The following is an 18,065-nucleotide window of genomic DNA, read 5'->3' as shown; positions in this document are numbered from 1 at the left end:
CTACTGGGTAGAACAGGGAGCCTGTTGATTAGATTGAGCATCGGTGCCATCTAACAGCAGACTCGTGTCTCATTCTAAAATGAATACAAGAATAAAGATTAAAACATTGATTAAGCAAGTGTTGGGCAAAGTTTTTATTTTTATTTTTTTAAGTTAACTAAAGAAGTTTGATCAAATCTGGAGTTCCCTGACGAATATATTATGCAATGACAATCCAGAAGTCTCAAAGGTCAGAGTCCCCTGATCATTGAAAATTATCACTGCATGACAAATTGAATATCATTCACATGGAGAAGTGAGAGGCCAAATTAAAATACAAATTCTGTTAGCATACAAACTTCCAGGTGTCACATTAGGTCACATCCTCCTCCAACAGGAAGTGGTGAATGAAACATCAACAGAACCGTAACCCCCAACATTTCCTCTTAATGGGAAAATAAACCAGCTGCTCATATCAGGTTAAACTTAATATTTTCACAAGTATTTCATTTCAGCATATGGGTAATGTGTAATATGTGGGAATACTATCAGTATGGCAAATATTATTTTATGTGGGTGTGGACTAAATATCACCACATTGGCTCAGGAACACTTCAGAAAACCCACTGTCAGTATCTACAGTTTGTCGCTACATCTGTAAGTGCAAGTTAAAACTCTACTATGCAAAACGAAAGCCATTTATCAACAACACCTAGAAACGCCGCCGGCTTCGCTAGGCCCGAGCTTATCTAAGATGGACTGATGCAAAGTGGAAAAGTGTTCTGTGGTCTGACGAGTCCACATGTCAAATTGTTTTTGGAAACTGTAGACGTCGTGTCCTCCGGACCAAAGAGGAAAAGAACCATCCAGATTGTTCTAGGCGCAAAGATCAAAAGCCAGCATCTGTGATGGTATGGGGGTGTATTGGTGCCCAAGGCATGGGTAACTTACACACCTGTGAAGGCACCATTAATGCTGAAAGGTACATACAGGTTTTGGAGCAACATATGTTGCCATCCAAGCAACGTTATCATGGACGCCCCTGCTTATTTCAGCAAGACAATGCCAAGCCACGTGTTACAACAGCGTGGCTTCATAGTAAAATAGTGTGTGTACTAGACTGGCCTGCCTGTAGTCCAGACCTGTCTCCCATTAAAAATGTGTGGTGCAATATGAAGTCTTAAATACCACAACGGAGACCCCGGACTGTTTGAACAGCTTAAACTGTACATCAAGAAAGAATGGGAAAGAATTCCACCTGAAAAGCTTCAAAAATCGGTCTCCTCAGTTCCCAAATGTTTACTAAGTGTTGTTAAAAGGAAAGGCCATGTAACACAGTGGTAAAAATGCTCCTGTGCCAACTTTTTGCAATGTGTTGCTGCCATTAAATTCTAAGGTAATGATTATTTGCAACAAAAAAAAAGTTTCTCAGTTCGAACATTAAATATCTTGTCTTTGCAGTCTATTCAATTGAATATAAGTTGAAAAGTATTTGTCAATCATCGTATTCTGTTTTTATTTATGATTTACACAATGTGCCAACTTCACTGGTTTTGGGTTTTGTATAATAATATAATATTATTGTGTGTGTGTGTGTGTGTGACTGATACTTAGAAACCCTAGCTTGTCAAAATCAGATGCCTTCAATGCACCATTGTGTTTAGAAGGCTTTAGAGCTGTTTTGCAGGTGTGCACAAGTGTCACGCCACATAGCATTTCCTTATGAGAAAACATCCTCTGTAACTCACTGTGTTGCTAGGTAGAAGACAGAAATAAATTGGCAGACAATGAGGTGGAGCCGAAGAGAAGAAGAAAGGAAGGCACGCACAATTTCACATCCCCCTGCCTCTGATAGACTGTTGAAACAAGAGACCACACTTCCTGTAAATGTCACGTTTGACAACAGCCAGACAAAGAAGTTACCCTGGCAACAACATTCGAGTGGCGTGGTCAGATAAGTAAATATACTTCTGACCTAAACCAGTCTTTTAGTAACTTAAACTGTATCACTGACTCTTCTAAAGACATAAGCAACTAAAACCTGCTCAATGAACTGAACAAAAACAATTTAACCAACATTGGAATTTCGGTGCATTCACAAACCAAAATGAGAGAACGTCTCCCTTGTTCATTCGTGGTAACCAAACTGTGAACTTCCCCAACGGTTTGGTGTGAATTTCCCTTTGCAGTAAAAGCAGTTTCTGTGTTAGGCCGCAACGGATTATAGGCAATGTGCACAAATATAAAAAAAATATAGGCTGCACTGAGGCAAGCATGTAGAAGTCTTATACAATTGTGCAAGCGACTATTGAGGAAAGTGGATATAAACACATAAATAAAGTGTAAATCATTAAAGTACAGTACTTTAAAATAATTCAGTTGTTAAGTGCCCTTCTTTTCTTATTTGTGCTGCTTAAGATAGTATTTTTTTCACCCTAGAAGAGGGGTTGGCAACCCAAAATGTTGAAAGAGCCATATTGGACCAAAAATACAAAAAAAAAATCAGTCTTGCACTGCCAAAAAATAAAAGCCTTATATATAAGTGTGATAATGAAGGCAACACAGGATGTAAGTGTCTATATTAGCCTACTATCAAAGGCTGACGCAAATCTTCGTTGACAGAAATGTTGTATTTAATTTTTTATTCCACACACTTTTGCAACATTGGAAATCATTTGTAAAATGGAGGCTTCTCACAGGATGAGATAACTTTTGGAAATTACTGGCTCACAATGGCCAAAGATACAGATGTGTTTCCAAGTTTAAGGAAACGGCGGGCTGTCTTCTTCTAATGGACTTATTACAATCTTTGCAAGCTGGGTAACGTTTGCTGTGGTCTGGAACAACATGGCACAACTGCATTTCTCAACTATGAGAAATGCAGCCAATATTACATACAGATAATGTGTCATGAGACATGCAAATATAACTTAAATACACAGAGGACATAAGTAAAGGAAATTAAATGAGCTCAAATATACCTACAAACGAGGCATAATGATATAATATGTACATACAGCTAGCCTAAATAGCATGTTAACATCGATTAGCTTGCAGTCATGGATTGACCAAATATGCTTGATAAACTCCAGCAAATATATATAAAATCAACTAAATCACCTTTGTGCATTCACGCACAGCATAAAACATTTGGTGGACAAAATGAGACAAAGACGGAGTGGCATAAAACAGGTCTTTCTGTGGCAGCATCGGAAAAAATTGTACATGTAAACAAACTACGATGAGTTCAAGGATCGCTGAAATTAGTAGGACAAAACGGTGCTTGCCAAATACTCTCATCAATGAAGCATGTATGACATAAACAGTGGGATTTATTAGGAAGGTTTGTCTCATGTTTGTTCTCCTACAGAAAATATATTAAAACAAAAAATATGTTTTTTTCTTCATCTTTCTTCATTTTCTTACAATTGAGGACTATAATGATACCATAGAGCGAAATCCCAACTCTATGTTCCTCAGTAATGTGACAGGAGGAAATAGTTACAATCGTGAAAAAATGTAAATCTAAGACTTCAACTGATTGTAACAGAATTGATAGGGAAACGATAAAAAAGGTTATTGAAGAGATCTCAGGACCATTAATGCATATTAGTAACCTATAATTTCAAACAGGTACATTTCCAAACAAAATGAAAATAGCTAAAGTTGCACCAATTTATAAGACTGGAGACAAACATCAATTTACAAATTATAGACCTGTTTCTTTACTTCCACAATTTTCTAAAATCATTGAAAAACTGTTCAATAACAGATTAGAGAGTTTCATAAATAAAAATAGAATACTAGAAGAGAACCAATATGGATACAGAGCTAATGTTTCAACTTCACAATTAATCACAATATTTTAATCAAAAAACTAAAACGATATGGCATCAGAGGGTTAGTCTTAAACTGGATAAGAAGTTATCTAACGAACAGGAAACAATACGTGAAGCTAGGCGAACACACGTCTACAACGCTAAATATATCCTGTGGTGTACCTCAAGGATCAATACTAGGACCTAAATTATTCAATCTCTATATAAATGACATTTGTAAAGTTACAAAAGATTTAAAGTTAGTATTATTTGCGGATGATACAACAGTGTTTTGTTCAGGAGAGAACACACAGAAGATAATACAAATAATAACAGAAGAAATTAACAAATTAAAAAGATGGTTTGACAAAAACAGACTATCGTTGAATCACAGTAAAACTAAAATAATGCTATTTGGTAACAGTAGAAGAGAAAGTCAAACACAAATACAAATAGACGGAATAGAAATTGAAAGAGTAAATGAAACCAAATTTCTAGGTATAATGATTGATGATAAATTGAACTGGAAATCTCACGTAAAAAAATATACAACATAAAGTAGCAAGAAACATGTCAATAATGAATAAAGCAAAACATGTTCTAGACCAAAAATCACTTCATATTCTCTACTGCTCACTAGTGTTACCATATCTGAGCTACTGTGTAGAAATATGGGGAAATAATTACAAAAGTACACTTCATTCATTAACGGTGTTACAAAAAAGATCAGTTAGAATAATACATAATGTTGGATATAGAGAACATACAAATCCTTTATTTATTGAATCAAAGATACTGAAATTCCACGACATAGTGAATTTGCAAACAGCTAAAATTATACACAAAGCAAACTACAATCTGCTACCCAAGAATATACAACAATTTTTCTCAAAAAAACAGGAGAAATATAATCTTGGAGAGAAATGTAATTTAAAACATTTGTATGCACGTACAACACTTAAGACCTTCAGTATATCAGTATGTGAAATTAAATTATGGAATGGATTAAGCAAAGCGATCAAACAATGTACTAAAATGATCCACTTCAAGAAACTCTTCAAACTTAAAGTGTTTACAAAGTACAAAGAAGAAGAATACTGAATTTATTTAATTCATCCATTCTTTCACTCTCGAAATAATCTTACTTATCTCATCATATGAAATGTAACTTACTTCACCAATTATTATTTATTTATTTATTTTTATTGTGATTACTTATGGAGTATATTGTGAATAAATTGAGAACAGGAAGTGAAAAAAAGTTTTAGAAACTGTTATGTAAAAGAAAAGGGGTAGGATTAAATAAGCTCTGCTTCTTCCTACTCCTTTTCGAACATGTTGAAAAGAGAAACTGGAAATTGTGATGTATCATGTTGTATGCTTGCATGTTCGAAATAAACTCAAACTCAAACTCAAACACTCCAGGGTGCCACTTGGGTGGCGCTGAAGAGCCGCATCCGGCTCTAGTGCCGCGGGTTGCTGACCCCCGCCCTAGCACATGATCAGAAAAATAGAGGTCGCCTTATATTCGATGGTTGCAGTTTGATAAATGCAAACTAAATGGTAAACTTGATCCGTTTTACCGACTCGAGGTCTTATAAGTTCCTAAACACTAAGATATGCGCAACAACACCCCCACGCCAGGGAATCGTGTACTTCAGCGATTCTCAAACAACTGCTCCATCTAGTGGTACGCCACAGAATAACCTGATTAAAGTACAGTATTTTATGTTCCTATATTCAAACACAGTGTCACTGTTCAAACGGTGTGTAATGCTACAGTGGCCAAAACTATTAAAAAATAAATAATGATAAAACCGCTGCCTTGTTTTTGATGAATACTTAAGCCTACTATGTACTGTATTTGAATGTTTGCCGTCATAGTGATACTTGGAGAGCCACATTTTTTCTGAGGTGGTACTTGGTAAAAAAATGTTTTGACAACCACTGATGTACTCGATTTCAACCCAGAGACTCGAGTCTTTTCCGAGTGGGGATAGGTATGGTTTGAATAATAATGGTGTCGATAGTACTACAAAATCTGTATTTTTGAAACAGTGCCCAAAACGGAACTTAAAACAGGACATCAACATCCAAATTTTGGGTGAAGAAACAATGCCTTTTTTGTTTTTACATAATTTTATTACATTCAAGTTGAGCAGACTCAAATTGATTTATTGATTAATCTACATTTAACACACATCTTTGTGGTCCAGATAATATCTATTGGTTTTCAATTTCTAACACATTTGTTCACTTCCTGTGCTTAATTTCTAACACAAACAGTTAAATGATTAAGTAAATGCATAATCAGTATGCATGAATAAATAGTGGTTTGTAAGTTGTGATTTAAATAATAAGATGGTCTCATATTTCGATAAGGTTCAAGATGTATATCAGGATTCTTCTTCCTTGTACTTTGTAAACACTTTGGACCCGACCTAATCTCCTAAATACCACATGCTGTGTGTGCAAACTATGAAATTTGTACTCTTAGTGGGTGTGTCGCGAGTGATCTCAGACTGCGTGCACATTTGATAACAAGAGCAGAAGTAGTATTTTATTGAGGATTTTGCATGTGCTACTGACTTTATGTGCCCAAAGAGACATTAATTTCCCTCCACATTTATGACATCATATGCTTCAAAAGTCCAACCTGTGAGGTTTCATTATGTTGTGGAGCACATGCCACCTTTTCTGGGTGATATACTTGATGTATGTACTATAGAAATGTAAACACAGACAAAATAAACTATACTGTATATAAGATGCGCTTTGGTGGATGCCGGTGTTGCCTGCTAGAATGCATTGACATGCATATCGCAAGAAGTCATTTTCATATATATCTCGTATATGAAAAAAAATACCCCACCCACTGAAAAAATATTAACAGACACCAAAACTATTACATTTACCATATTTTCCTGACCATAGGGCACACCAGATTATGAGGCGCACTGCTGGAACTCTAATAAGTTCCTTGGATGAATAATGTTAACTCACGACACCAGTATGTTTTAGCGCTTTTATGGCGAGATTACTGACAGATATAAGTAAGAACTTTACACTACTTTATATTAGAAATGGTAACAGTGGAGGATGAATGTTCCATAACAAGAAGATAGAGAAAAAGAAGCTTACGGTATAGCTCGGTTGGTAGAGCGGCCGTGCCAGCAACTTGAGGGTTGCAGGTTTGAGCCCCACTTCCGCCATCCTAATCACTGCCGTTGTGTCCTTGGGCAAGACACTTTACCCACCTGCTCCCAGTGCCACCCACACTGGTTTAAATGTAACTTAGATATTGGGTTTCACAATGTAAAGCGCTTTGAGTCACTTGAGAAAAAGCGCTATATAAATGTAATTCACTTCACTTATCTTTGATTGATTGAAACTTTTATTAGTAGATTGCACAGTACAGTACATATTCCGTACAATTGACCACTAAATGGTAACTAACACCCGAATAAGTTTTTCAACTTGTTTAAGTCGGGGTCCACGTTAATCAATTCATGATAATCATGGTAATTCATGGTATCGACTACAAAGGAGGATGCGCGCTAATTTTCAGGACTTATGCAGACCCCAAATACAGATCAGCAGGTACCAGAAGGTAAGAAAAGTTGCTTTTGCACAATATTGCCAAACAAAACGCCAGATAATATGTCTTACCTTATACACACACCATAATAATACCTGTATGTTGAAGCACAGTACAACCCATCAAGTGGTGCGGCTTCATAGCTTACCAAAGTCGTACTAAAACATTTCGATAGATTGTTGAGTGTCGTGTGTAATGTTCTATATTTTCAATGAAACATATAACATTTTGGTGTTGTTTACTTGACTCATATTGCAGTCTACACGTATGTCTTATGTGTGACTGCCATCTACTGGTCGCACTTACCATTTCACCATGTAACAAATACAATAGTTTCGAGATTGGCAAGCCCAACCAAAATGATTTCCTACATTAGGCACACCGGGTTATAAGGCGCATTGTTGAGTTTTGAGAAAATAAAAGGATTTTAAGTGTGCCTGTCCTTCGTCAGTCATTGCAGCGCCATTGCCTCCTTTCTCACAGCTATTTGTGCCAGTTTGTACGCACATTCCAAAGATGCTAACTTTAGATTCAAAACAGCAGCCACAGAAAAGTTTCAGTCTTGGTAAATCACATTGCGATGGCTAAATGATTATATGTGCATCTCCCCCTCACAGTAATTTTTGGACAGTGGTCACCAAAGTTTTTGAGCCCAAGATTCTTGGTCTAAACCATGAACCAAAGCAAGATCTACCCCTGTGCCAACTATAACAAACGAGTCACTGGCCTGCACAGATGGCCCCAGTGCCGCACTTTGGGCACCCCTATTGTAGAAGCTAACTGTTTATGGCAACTATAGTCTTAGTACTGTAGAATGTTTGTCCATTTTATGGTCACATATGGGATGCGAGTCACATGGTTGTCTTGTGTCAGACCCTCTTTGCGCATGTCAATGTTTGTTTTTGTATTCACAATAATTCAACACAGAATCCATACTTTGGAGCAATGTTCACGGACTCTAGTATTTGTCTTTTTAGGCAAGCGATGATGGCCTTGGTTGATGTAAGAGTTGTTTGATGTTGGATGCTAAAAAATGTCCGATGCATTGCAATAGTCAGCCTTAATGCATTGTTGCAGCTCGATGATTTTTGTGCACGTCATGCAACGCGCGTTTGCGAGACAAGCGGGTGTAGTGTGCAGCCGTGCTCGGGGGGTGTGGCCTCAGTGTTGAGAGCGACGGGATGTGAGGCTGAAGAGATGTGTGCAGGTGTGTTCAGGGCTTAAAATGTGTGCCTGTTGGCGGGTCTGTTGGTCACTCTCCAGGTGGAGGTGTCACTGATGTCATATTTTATTTATTTTTTTCTAATAATTTTGCGATCGACTGGTAGAGTCCCAAATATCGACTGGTCGATCGCAATCGATGGGTTGCCGACCCTGTTTTAGGATATGAACTTATGTTATACGATATACATAGTATCTATGAAGTCATCGATTGTCTTTTGCTTATTGGAGTTTAAAAGGTCAATGTTAAAGTCAGAAGATTATTTTGGCAGGGAAAGTTGCCTTAAACCAGTCCTCAAAGACTTCAATACTTGACTTAGGTCTTCTATATACAGTATAGACTTAGACTTCCTTTTTATTGTCATTCAAATTTGAACTTTACAGTACAGATAAGAACAACATTTTGTTGCATTAGCTCATGGTAAATGAATGTGTTGGTTTTCTGGTTTTTAGCCATTCCTTTACCACTTTTGACGTGTGTTTTGGGGTCATTGTCCTTTTTTTTGTGACAAACAAATATGTGCTCCAATCACTCTATCACGAAAAAATAAGAATTGTAGAAATTATTGGAAACTCAAGACAGCCATGACATTATGTTCTTTACAAGTGTATGTAAACTTTTGACCACGACTGTATATTCCAAATTGTGTACAAAAAGCCAAAGAAAAAGCTGATCGATCTCAAAGTTAATCCTTTGATGAACTCAGGACTTGAGATGTACACCAAAATGTCGGCCGATATAGTGATATTTGTCGAGTTGTTATGGAATTATGGCAGTCCATCTTTTAGGGGCTGGGGAGAAATTTGGCAAAAAAAAGCCACCGCATAATGCTCAAAACAAAACAAAGTTAAAGTATCATATCTTGCTACAGTATGCATGACAATAATAGTCTAAAATTGCTTGGCTAAAAAATATTCTTGATAAACCAATACATTTGAGGTGAGGTTTGCAAAACAAATAGAATCTGGAATAAATCCCACACTTCAGACACAAAAAACCCTCAATCACAAAATAACATAAAACGGATAAAAACAAACTCATTAATTTAGCTAAGATCATTTTGTCATTGTTCTGTGTGGATAGCCTGTCTATGTATGTGCCTTGGCATTGACTCTAACGTGTACCCACTGTCACCCAAAGTCAGCTGGGATATGTTTCAGCTTCCAGTAACTCTGAACAGGATAAGCAGTAAATTGATGGACATTCCACGTGTTTCCCTAAAACCGATTCCAAATCTTAAAGCTAAAAATATCTTGTGGAGTACCTCAATGATCAATACTCGGACCAAAATTATTAAATCTCTATATGAATGACATTTGTAAATTTACAAAGGACTTAAAGTTAGTATTATTTGCAGACGATACAACAGCATTTTGTTCAGGAGACAACACACAAAAGATAATACAAATAATAACATAAGACATTAACAAATTAAAAAGATGGTTTGACAAAAACAAGACTATCTTTGAATCTCAGTAAGACTAAAATAATGCTATTTGATAACAGTAGAGGAGAAAGTCAAACACATATACAAATAGACGGAGTAAATATTGAAAGGGGAAAAGAAAACCCATTTTTGGCTGTAATAATGATAAAATGAATTGGAAATCTCATGGAAAGAATTTACAACATAAAGTAGCAAGAAACACATCATTAATGAATAAAGCAAAACATGTTCTAGACCAAAAATCACTTCATATTCTCTACTGCTAACTCGTGTTAGCATATCGGAATTATTGTGTAGAAATAAACAACTACAAATGTGCGCTTCATTCACTAACTGTGTTACAAAAAGATCAGTTAGAATAATAACCCCAAAGGGAATAAGCGGTAGAAAATGGATGGATGGATACAGAGAACATACAAACCCTTTATTTATTAAATCACAATTATTGAAATTCAACGATTTGGTGCATTTGCAAACAGCTAAAACTATGTACAAAGCAAACTATAACCTGCTACCCAAGAATGTACAACAATTCTTCTCAACAAAAAGGAGAAATATAACCTTAGAGGAAAATCAAATTTAAAACATTTGTATGCTCGTACAACACTTAAAACCTTTAGCATATCAGTATGTGGAATTAAATTATGGAACGGATTAACCAAATAAATCAAACAAAGCACCGATATGATTCAGTTTAAAAGACGGTTCAAACTACAAGTGTTCACAAAGTACACAGAACAAGAATTATGATGAACATCTTGAACCCTTTTTCTCCTTTTTATTCAGACAAAGATTATTTATGTATTTAATATTTGTATGCTTACTATGCTATATTATTTATTTATTATTTATTTGTTCACTGTTCTGTTACAGAGAACAAGGGACTTGGATAAAATGTATATGGTATGAAAAAGGGTAGGAGTAAATAAGCTCTGCTTCTTCCTACTCCTTTTCGGACGTGCAGTAATGAAACAACTGGAATTGTGTGAAGCATTACATTGTATCGTATGCATGTTCGAAATAAACTGAAACTGAACTGAAATCCAAACTCTTCAACAACATATATATCAGAATCACTTACGTGTCATCTCTCTGGTCAAGAAAACACATCCTGGCACTCGGCTTGGAGCTCTGCGCGATAGACTTCTTCTTCTTCACGGATGGAGCATACATGCCGATGGCAGCGGAGCACAGTATGGCATGCTTTTTGCCCTGCGTAGCTTGTAATGTGGGATGTATATTCGAATTGCACGATGAGTTTTTGGTAAAAGTACAGGAATGTTTAAAGGATTGGATTGAAGATTGTTGCAAGACGCGGAATATCAGAGCCAAAATTAAGTCAAACAGAAAAGTCTGGTCTTCCTTGAAGTCTGCTAAGTGGGACTAAAGTCTTCAAACTCTGCAAGTGGTTTCCTGTAGGGGTGGTGCATCTCATGATTGGTTGGCCGCCTGAAGCGTTTCCTTTCTGCCTTATCTTAGTCGCTGTGTTATTGGCTTCCAGTAACCACCCAGACCTTTACAGAAACATGCTTTTCATGCTCGGACACAAAGGATGTAAGAAACAGTGAGAGGAGGGACTTTCCTCTTCGTCCTTTGTGGCTGAAAAAACAATTGTCATGTCTATGAATAAATTCCATAAAGGTTCCCCAAGACTCTATTGTGTACAGTAGTGGACATGTTACCTTCCCTGATCGAACAACCTGCTCTGTGATACTTATTTAAACTATTATTGCAATAACACAATTGTAGGCCAACTTACCTCATGTTCATTTCCCACACAGTCAAACTGTCAGCATTCATTGTGACTTAAAAGTCTCACACTCTCTTTGTACTTCATTACACACTAAATTATTGCACTTCCTCAACCACTGTCCACGATCAGAAGCAACAGCGGCCTTGCATGAAAGCAAAGCCTCCCTGCTAAAACAGAAATTTTTGAACAACTACAGTCGTGGTCAAAAGTTTACATACACTTGTAAAGAACATAATGTCATGGCTGTCTTGAGTTTCCAATCATTTCTACAACTCTTATTTTTTTGTGATAGAGTGATTGGAGCACATACTTGTTGGTCACAAAAAACATTCATGAAGTTTGGTTCTTTTATTAATTTATTATGGGTCTACTGAAAATGTGACCAAATCTGCTGGGTCAAAAGTATACATACAGCAATGTTAATATTTGGTTACATGTCCCTTGGCAAGTTTCACTGCAATAAGGCGCTTTTGGTAGCAATCCACAAGCTTCTGCTTAATTTTTGACCACTCCTCTTGACAAAATTGGTGCAGTTCAGCTAAATTCGTTAGTTTTCTGACATGGACTATTCTAAAACCTTAATTCTAGCCTGATTTAGCCTTTCTTTACCACTTTTGACGTGTGCTTGGGGTCATTGTCCTGTTGGAACACCCAACTGCGCCACAGACCCAAACTCCGGGCTAATGATTTTAGGTTGTCCTGAAAAATTTGGAGGTAACCCTCCGTTTTCATTGTCCCATTTACTCTCTGTAAAGCACCAGTTCCATTGGCAACAAAACAGGCCCAGAGCATAATACTACCACCACCATGCTTAACAGTAGGATGGTGTTCCTGGGATTAAAAATTCTCACATTTTCTCCTCCAAATATATTGCTGGGTATTGTGGCCAAACAGCTAATTTTTTGTTTCATCTGTCAGCACTCTTCATTCTTTAGCTAGTGACTTGAAATGATGCTACAAATTAGTAGTGCTGATACTTTTTGTAGCAACGCTTTTGCCGCATACTTTACATATTACGGTTGTCTGTTCAACATCTTCCCGCTTGAAGCCAAACCACCGCCAGACGATGGACCCCGTGCTGTTTTTCTTGGGAATTAATTCTTCTTCCTTCATTTGTCACCAGATTCACACCTTCTCTCTCTCGTATTACCACTTGCACCGCTCGCACCCCAGCTAACGTTACCATGCCGCTACCTCTCTGCTCCGCGAGAGCGTATGACGTTGCACGCGCAACAGTATGTGACGTATGTAAGAAGGTGCGCTTGTTTTATGTCTCTGTGAAAACGAGAGACAAGAAAGATTGAGAAATGCCTGTAGTGTAATGCCCGCAGCTAAAAGCAACTGCGTGACAACGTATTTATGTAGTTGGCATTGTTTGCTGCATGTAAAAATCAAAGTTTTTATTTTTTTTATAAATTACGCACAATCTGTTTTTTTTTTGAAGCTTCCATGCATCCATTTTCTACCGCTTGTCCCTTTCGGGGTCGCGGGGGGTGCTGCAGCCTATCTCAGCTGCACTCGGGCGGAAAGCGGGGTACACCCTGGACGAGTCGCCACCTCATCGCAGGGCCAACACAGATAGACAGACAACATTCAAGCTTATGCCTGCTAATTACTGTATTATTCCTCCAACTACATTGGCCCAACCTATTTAGAACATTCTCATTAATAAAGTGCTACTGATAAAGTAAGGAACTGTTCAAAGTGCAACACGTCGTTAAAGGCCTACTGAAATGAATTTTTTTTATTTAAACGGGGATAGCAGATCTATTCTATGTGTCATACTTGATCATTTTGCGATATTGCCATATTTTTGCTGAAAGGATTTAGTATAGAACAACGACGATAAAGATCGCAACTTTTGGTATCTGATAAAAAAAGGCTTGCCCCTACCGGAAGTAGCGTGACGTAGTCAATTGAACATATACGCAAAGTTCCCTATTGTTTACAATGATGGCCGCATGAAGTGAGAGAGATTCGGACCGAGAAAGCGACAATTTCCCCATTAGTTTGAGCGAGGATGAAAGATTTGTGGATGAGTAAAGTGCAAGTGAAGGACTAGTGGGGAGTGGAAGCTATTCAGATAGGGAAGATGCTGTGAGAGCCGGGGGTGACCTGATATTCAGCTGGGAATGACTACAACAGTAAATAAACACAAGACATATATATACTCTATTAGCCACAACACAACCAGGCTTATATTTAATATGCCACAAATTAATCCTGCATAAAAACACCTACGTGTTTGTTATGCTAGCTCCTAGCTCCTCTGCTAGCTCCTAGCTCCATAGAACGCGCCAATACAATTCAAACACCTGATCAACACACACAATCACTCAGCCCAAAAGACCGTTCACCTAACCCAAGGTTCATAAAGCTTATATATTTTTAAAAAGTTACGTACGTGACGCGCACATACGGTCAAGCTATCAAATGTTTAGCAGCCAAGGCTGCATACTCACGGTACCTGGTATTCAGCTGGGAATGACTAAAACAGTAAATAAACACAAGACATATATTTACTCTATTAGCCACAACACAACCAGGCTTATATTTAATATGACACAAATTAATCCTGCATAAAAACACCTACGTCTTTGTTATGCTAACTCCTAGCTCCTATGCTAGCTCCTAGCTCCATAGAACACGCCAATACAATTCAAACACCTGATCAACACACACAATCACTCAGCCCAAAAGACCGTTCACCTAACCCAAGGTTCATAAAGCTTATATATTTTAAAAAAGTTACGTACATACGCAAAAAAAAAGTTGCGCACATACGGTCAAGCGATCAAATGTTTAGAAGCCAAAGCTGCATACTCACGGTAGCACGTCTGCGTCTTTGTCATCCAAATCAAAGTAATCCTGGTAAGAGTCTGTTTTGTCCCAGTTCTCTACAGGCGTCTGTGTATCGAAGTCAAAAGTCCTCCTGGTTAGAGTCTCTGTTATCCGAGTTCTTCCATCTTGACTGCATCTTTCGGGAATGTAAACAAAGACGCGCCGGCTGTGTACTGTTGTTGCTGACTTCATTCGAAAAATACGTCCGTTTCGCACCGACAACTTTCTTCTTTGCTTGCTCAGCTTCTTTCTCCATAATGCAATGAACATAATTGCAACAGATTCACGAACACAGATGTCCAGAATACTGTGGAATTATGAAATGAAAACGGAGCTTTTTCGTATTGGCTTCAATGTGGAAGGCATACCCGTGTTCCCCGGGCTACGTCACGCGCATACGTCATCCTCAGAGGCGTTTCGAACCGGAAGTTTAGCGGCAAATTTAAAATGTCACTTTATAAGTTAACCCAGCCGTATTGGCATGTGTTATAATGTTAAGATTTCATCATTGATATATAAACTATCAGACTGCGTGGTCGGTAGTAGTTGGTTTCAGTAGGCCTTTAAAGATAAGGAATAACCCAATCATGCAGGCGACTGTAGGAGATATGCACTACAGCACAAGCCAAGTACCCTAAGTCAGTTTCTACTGCAATCTAAAAATATCAGAGTAAACCAACACTGTGATTACATGTCTGCATGGCTGAGGACATGCGAGGACACCGAAAGTGGTAGTCTCTCGTCTTTGTTATTGAGACGCGTTGAATCAAGTGAAACATTCTTTGAATCAACATAGAAGGTGGATTGAGATAAACATATGAGTAACTACTTTGTTCAGAAGAACTCTGGTTGACGTTTCTGCAGATTGAATGCACAAAATTTTGTGTAATTCCTGAATAAGACTTACCACATTTTGAGGCCTTTCAATGTGATTTCAAAGGTTCAAAAGGTAACCATGGCCTTCCTCCTCCTGTGAGCTTACACTGTAGTTTTGATTTGGTTTTAGGGTTGACACTTACACATCATCCTGTTTACAGAATACAATCTTCCTGCTGACACTTTATCCATATATACTGTAACTATAAGGACTTGTTGTGCTTACTTACACTGCTTTGACACATATCCAAACAAATAACTCTTAACTTGTCTCTTAATTTGTCTTATGCTTTACGAAACCAGTATGCGAATTATAACTGTTGGTATGATTACAGCAATCTGGCCAATCAATGCCCATTTTCACAGGATAACAACGCCTAGTAAAATGGCTGTGAACAAAAGCCTCTGCATGTTATGTAACATCCTTGATTCAAAAGCAAAAGATTAATGCTGTCAAATGATACATTTTTGGAATCAGATTAATCACACTTTTAAATTTGGACCAATCACGATTAATCATAGGTTATTGCTTGTGTGCATAATTTACATTAATTTAAAAAACATCCCAATATTTGAACACAAATGCTATTGTGTTGTCAGAATGTCATACAGGAATTTTTTTTTTAAAAGTTTTCCTTTAATGCAGGGGTGTCCAAACTTTTTCCACTGAGGGCCGCACACGGAAAAATTAAAGCATGCGGGGGCCATTTTGATATTTTTCATTTTCAAACCATAACAAAATATATGGATTTTGTTTGTTTTTTACCTTTAGGGCTCCCGGGGACCATAAAGGTTCTAAGTCATTAAAATGTTAAAAACAATTCAAATTATTATTTATTTATTTATTAAATGCTTACAGTAAATCTCTACAGTATATCAACTTCAGGTTGATATAAAGTTTAAAAAACCAAAAAGATTGTATGCATTTTCTGTCAAGGACAACTTAGTTTTTTATAATAAAACTGAAATATGCAGTATTTCCCCCACTGCCCAAAACATTCAGAAAGCAATGTTTGATGTGAAGTAATTAGAGCCTTAAAAAGATCAATAATGCAGGACACCATTGATTTTAATTCATTATTATTTTTGAGTAATCACAGTGAAAAGATAAATAAAATCCCATTAAATATATTTGGGATCCAACTCAGAAAGTGATACATTTTTATTCGTTTTTTTTTTACTTTCAACACTTAAGTTATAAGCTCAACTTCAGATATATCTGTCCATTTTACTTCTGAACTATTATTTTGTTTGTTTTATGCTCTTTTGTCAAATAAAATGTTGATGTTTTTGTATGGCAACCACACAATATATGCAATATTTCCCACATAAAACATTTTAAAGTGAAATATTTGAAATAATTGGAGCCTTGAATAGGTCAATAATTCATTATAACATTGATTTTTTTTTTTTTTGGAGCAATGGCAAAAAAAGAAAGATAGACAAAAGAAAGAAAAAAAAAGCCTGCATGGCAGCTTTGTGTCAACATTGCAACTTTTTCTAGTTAGATTTCACCTCATTCCCCTTTTTTTAAATGTTTTTTTAAATTTTTGCAATAGCATTTCCAGAAAGTGGGGTCCGGGGGCCGCAAATGGCCCCCGGACCCCACTTTGGACACCCCTGCTTTAATGTATGTCATTTATTAACAAAAAATGGTATCAGTTGTATCTAAAGTCCATTCAGGGTGCATTTTGAAGTGAAATTTGTCAATAAACACGAGAGTATGAGTCTCAACTCTGCAGTTGCGTATGCATTGACCTGATATAAAGTTAAAGTTAAAAGTTAAAGTACCAATGATTGTCACACACACACGAGGTGTGGCAAAATTATTCTCTGCATTTGACCCATCACCCTTGATCACCCCCTGAGAGGTGAGGGGAGCAGTGATATAGTATAAAAACCCATGCCGCCGTTCAAGTAACCATCCGCAGATAAGGTAAAAAAGCATGTACAGCCAAAATAAATTGCGTAATTAATAGTGGTGTAACGATTCATTTGAACAACAATTCGATACGAATCATAATTTCATATTGCCAGTGTGACTAGGATTGTATGGTATACTGGTATTGGTATAGTACCGCGATAATAATGAATCATATTCAGTATTATACCGCCTCTAAAACGTACCGGTCATTGGTGAAACGCCATTGGTGGATCAACACCTGTAATGATACCAAGTGCAGGAGCGTATCTAGTCGATACTACTATGATTACATCGATATTGTTTAGCATCACAAAATCTTTTTTCGTTTTTTAAAAATGTATATTATATTATAATCTCAGGAAATATGTCCCTGGACACATGAGGACTTTGAATATGACCAATGTATGATCATGTAACGACTTGGTATTGGATTGATACCTAAATTGGTGGTATCATCCAAAACTAATGTAAAGCATCCAAACAACAGAAGAATAAGTGATTATTACATTTTAACAGAAGTGTAGATAGAACATGTTAAAAGAGAAAGTAAGCAGATATTAACAGTAAATGAACAAGTAGATTAATAATTCATTTTCTACCACTTGTC

At 37.0% G+C, this 18,065-nt stretch overlaps 1 protein-coding gene across 1 annotated transcript in view; it reads right to left on the bottom strand.

The window, feature by feature from the left end:
• sh3bp2 (SH3-domain binding protein 2) overlaps window positions 1-18,065 on the bottom strand; it is a 63,868-nt gene that overhangs the window by 39,522 nt on the left and 6,281 nt on the right.

The sequence above is a fragment of the Entelurus aequoreus genome, linkage group LG21 (assembly GCF_033978785.1).
Source record: "Entelurus aequoreus isolate RoL-2023_Sb linkage group LG21, RoL_Eaeq_v1.1, whole genome shotgun sequence".
NCBI classification, from domain to species: Eukaryota; Metazoa; Chordata; class Actinopteri; order Syngnathiformes; family Syngnathidae; genus Entelurus; species Entelurus aequoreus.
The sequence above is the reverse complement of the archived record's forward strand: the minus strand, read 5'-3'. Positions and strand labels throughout refer to the sequence as shown.